Below are 5,208 nucleotides of genomic sequence, written 5' to 3'. Positions count from 1 at the left end.
ACAACAGAAACTGTGTCGTACAAAATGTACACAGTTATGTCCTACATATTGATTTGGACAGAAAGGTATTGTGACATTTAGAGTTTCTTTACTTTCATGTGCAGCACTTGTTCTGCCTGTGATCATCTTGCTCTGTTTCAGGTCACATTGATTTTTGTCTCTGTTCTCCACAGTAATCTCCTGCACTCCCCACATGTCTGTGCTGTCCTCTTCCTCTTCTGTCATATCTGTCTACTGTGTTGGCCTTTAAGGAATCGCAATGAATATAAAAGCAAACAATATGTGACTTGAAATGCACTTGAAAAGGATTACTGAACACTTGACATTTGTGTGTGTGTGTGTGTGTGTGTGTGTGTGTGTGTGTGTGTGTGTGTGTGTGTGTGTGTGTGTGTGTGTGTGTGTGTGTGTGTGTGTGTGTGTGTGTGTGTGTGTGTGTGTGTGTGTGTGTGTGTGTGTGTGTGGATCAGAGGGTGTCCTGGTGGTCCTCTGTTTCCTGTTGGACCCTCTAATCCTTTTAAATCAGCTTGGTTAATCCCACTTTCTTCTCACAGCCGCTGTGGCTTCATGCAGGCATACAAGAATTCCTACTACTGTGCACAGGGCTGCTTTTTCTACCCGCTTCAAAGGAACACAGCATTCTTTGTAATTTACTTGTTTGCTAGCTTACAGGAGTAAGAGTAGGAGATCAATATCGGTTTCCTTTGCATCCCGTTCAGAGACATTTTCAGAAATATTAATCCCATTAACATGGGGCGAGAGTCAAAAATGGATCATGATCATGTTATTCCAATTTTGGTGAAAATGTAATACGGAGAACACGCTTGTAGCATAAATGTACCTTGATTGTCTTAAAAAATGCAAAAGATCAAAGTGTAGAGTAACATTCCTAAATATAAAAACAATGATTAGCTTAACCGGCTAAGATGTAACAGAGCTAGAGATAAAAGGAAGGATAAGAGGATGCGCGATACAAAAGCAGCAGCACTTTCCCCCGGCATTACCACTGGGATTTGTTTTTGTTTTGCAACTTTGCCCTCTTTCTCCTTCACCTAATCTCTCTCAAATATTCTCTCTAACTCTCCCACAACTCCCCTTCCCAAAGATCTGTTTATAGAGACAGTCTTTGAACCTCGACAGTCTTTATAGTTCAGAGGCTGTGAGGTGGCAGCTGCTAATGTCAATGCTAATGACTCTTCCCAAACCTGGTGAGTGCTCAAAACTCCTCTGCACTGCCAGCTCTCAGAGGCCGAGGTGCCAACAGACCTGGATTTTAGTTTTAGAGGAGTAACATAGGGTGAATGTTTGGGGGTCTCTATGAATGTATTCATAAAAACAAAGATGAATTACACAATCAGCCCTTTAGTCGCTAAGTTTTCGAGTTTCTGCAGAATGACTAGAAAGGCTGCATTCTTCAGCTAGCATGTCGAAACCAAATTAGCATCTGGGAGCCCCAGGGACACAAACACTGGGAAGCCCCTGTTTCCTCGCTAAAGAAAACCTTAGTAGTGACACAAAGCTGCAGGGAGAAAGAGAGACAGTCAGAGCATAATGAGGACTGCTCTTATACAGAGTGTCTGCAGCTGTGTCTTCCTGCAGGCCCCTCTTCTTCCTTCAAAGGATGCACTCTGTCCTGAAGAGGGCTGAAGGTCAGCTGAACCTGCACGTCCTCCCAAATTCAACAGTACATAAAGAATTCAACAGCATTGTCGTTAAGCTTTCTGAAAATAATCACTTGAGGGTGCAGTGATCACCACAGGGTGGAGCGCAGAGCACGAAGAAGAGGTAGGTTTGGAATAGATGTAAGTCCCCATGTGGTCCGAGCAGCAAAAAAAAGACTTGTTCACCATTCCCCAAATTACGTAGCTGGTAGTCGTTTCGCACTGCAGACATTCGAGTTGTAGTCCTACGTCAAGATCATGGTGTGATTTATTTTGGTGTTTCTTCCAATTCTAGGGAATATAAGCTTTAGGGATATCACAAGTCTCATGGTTGATAGTGTATTTTGCTCAAAGAAAGGTCAACTACATTCAAGGTCAAATTTAAAGATGATTGAACTTTGAGTAAAGTGGCAGTAGTATAAAGTATGAGTGGCAAAATGCCCATGGTATCACTGCCTTAATGTTCAGTGTTGCTGCTACCTGTTTTGGAAAGCCAAGACAATTGCCAGCACATCTGCAGAGACAAAACCCAATACGCTGAGTGCCTTAGTTGCCAACATGATACCAAGGATACAGGCCTTACTTGAACTACTGATCTACTGAAGCATCATATCTGGGGTCATTTTGGGTGGTTGTGCTGGCCCGGCATCCTCCGTATAATGAGCTCTGCAATGGTTTCTGTTCATAGCTTACAAACTTAAAGACTAATCTAAAATGATTCAAGCATAAAGGCTCTCATTCATGTCCATCACAGACTTAATTTACTCACATACCAGCTCATACCAGATTAGACCCACCTTCTGGATGTTTGACAAACATCAATGGGAAAAATGAGAACCTTTGAACGATTTCTGATTGCTACATAAATATGAAAGTATATGAAAAGGCAAATTACTGATGTCAGCCTGAGTCCATCCTCCAGCTCTCAAATCTACTGCTGTGAACTGAAGGTAATTATTCATGCTATACAGCTCCAATTTAGCACAAAGTACTGCTAACATGCTTTTTTGATGGTTAGTGAGGCGTTAGATTGTCTTCTAGTTGAACAAAGACACTGTATTTGTGTAATTGCTTGAGATAATCTTTTGGATATTGCAGCTAAACTGTAACCTAATTGCACACTTATGACATTGCAGTATTGTGACTGGATAAAGGAGACTTCTATTAAATATAGCCATTTTTTTTATCAGACTCTCAACAGTTTCATAATCCATGTGTCTTTACATTAAGCAAACCGATACGTGACACATTATCATTTATATTTACTCATTGTCATTTACTTCTCTGAAAGTAAATTACTTCTCTGTCCACGGAGTTTCCATTCAAACTTGTATCATCAGTTTCAGATGCAGTGTTTCTGTTGTCTATCAGTTCTTGTTTTGAATTCAACTAAACAACCCTGCCCGCATTTCAGACTCAAATTTATCTTCAGTCAATTTATGCCAAGATTTAACCTAGTTTTCTATTCCCCTGTTAACTCTACTGTTCTTCACAATTAGTGTCCAACACTAACTGGCTCTTAGTAAGCAATTAGCGTTCTCTCCCACAATAAAACACTTTTGTAATATCTCCCTCCCATCTGAAAAATACATACCACATCAAAGCGATTCAATTACATGCCCACAAAACACAAAACAGAGATTATAATATTAAACGAATGAGGATGCAATAAGCAGCTGAGCTCAGATGAGTTCATTACAAACAATCTGGAGTTGCAAAGGATATCTGCAAAGTTGAGGGCACTTACTGGAATTGCATGTACTGTACATCGGTAAGCTTGGGTGACATGGCGCAACAGTTAAACAGTGCTTAAAAAAGGAAATACAAAGATTGAGTACAGCATGTAAAACCTATTTTTCACACAGTAGACACAAACTGTAAACTTATTTCCAAATAAAACAGCATCACCTGTTTTTCAACACATTTGATGTATTCTTTAGGTCTAAGAATGGGTTTGAATTCATATCTTTCCTCAGAAATGATTTGAGGAGGTTTTCTTTTTTTCAATATTTCAAACAATTGTGTGCTAGCTAAAAGACATTTTCTTTTCTGCTATTTGTTGTGCATTGCATCACTTTTTTTTGCACTTGACCACCACTACAAATCATCAGAATAATATTAAACAATCAGAAATGTTTTGTACTGTAGCATGCAGGATACAGACAAAACAGAGGCCAACTCATTTATGCATTGGTCTTAATCACCAGGGGCCAAAAACAAGTCTTTGTTTTCACTAAATAAAGCGCAACAGTTGGACCTGAACTCGTCATAATGGTTTCTGAATAAGGTTCTGATCATAATTTGGCATATTTTCCAAATGGTAAGCATTTTCACTCCTTTTATGGATGCAGGGTTTTTTTTGCAGGGTTTATTAAAGGAAAAATAGTGAAACTGAGACAGCAACTTTGCACAATGTTTTTAAATTCAGATGAGAGACGTAGAAGAGACACTTATACACTGTTAATATAGCCCGCAGGCCATGTATTTTTCAGACAGCGCAAGCTCATGCCCCGCTCATTAACAGCTCTCACCCAGACAGAGACATGATATTAACATGGAAAAGAAAAGTTATGTGCTATAACAGTGTTTGAAGACTGGTTAACTAAGAGTAAAATGTCAACAGATTCATAGCCTAGGGGCGGACAACCCAGTTCAAAAGCCACCATCTTTTTATCCTCCAGGGCAAAACTCAAACATGGAAACACTTGGCAGTTGCATAGCAATTAGAGCAAGGATGAATCAATACCTCCTAGGATGTGACACAGTGAAAAGGTCTCCTCTCACAAAAGCAATACAGAACTAAGCTTGGTAAGAGGAAACGATATGAGAACTCGGCTTGGCAATCTAGATGATCACTGTCAGTTCACTTTTTGGAGTAATATTGTGTGTGTTTCGTGCAACTGACTGGGGTTTAGGTCCTTCATTAAAGCACTGATTCTTGTATATAAGAAGCACAAACTGTAACAATGTCATTTTTGTCTCACCGTATTCAGCCCTTAACTAGCTATGATTGCTGCAATGTGTATCAATGAGAATTACTTACATTCAAATCAATATTTGACAGTTTTTAGGGCACCCCATATTTTTTCAGTATCATTCAGTGTTTTTTGACTGGAAACTTTGTTGACAATTATTGAGAGATGTTCAAAACATAATAGAGTTTTAAATTTGTTTAATTGAGGAAATGAACTGTTTGTTTTGGGCTAAAAGGTACAATTTTCCAAACAGGCTTTAACTTGAAAATACTCAGGAGTGTCACCACAGTTTTTTCAGTCCTATTTGTAATTGCCCTTTCTTCCTTTTCTTCGTCTCTCCTCCGAACCATTTCCCCAAAGTCCCTTAATCTCTATTGGTCTCTACTGCCGTTCTCAAATCTATACATCTTGGACTTTCCCTTCTCCTGGTCACCTGATGTCACCCCCTCCTGCCCACCTGAGTCTTATTTCTCTCAGAACTCCAGCTGTTTCTCCCCAGTAAGTTGCTGGATTGTCTCTGTTGCTTGTGCCTTGTTTTGGAGCCATCTGTACCTGAACTTGTATCTTTTCCTGAA

The sequence above is a fragment of the Eleginops maclovinus genome, chromosome 7 (genome assembly GCF_036324505.1).
Source record: "Eleginops maclovinus isolate JMC-PN-2008 ecotype Puerto Natales chromosome 7, JC_Emac_rtc_rv5, whole genome shotgun sequence".
NCBI classification, from domain to species: domain Eukaryota; kingdom Metazoa; phylum Chordata; class Actinopteri; order Perciformes; family Eleginopidae; genus Eleginops; species Eleginops maclovinus.
Note: the sequence above shows the minus strand (reverse complement) of the source record.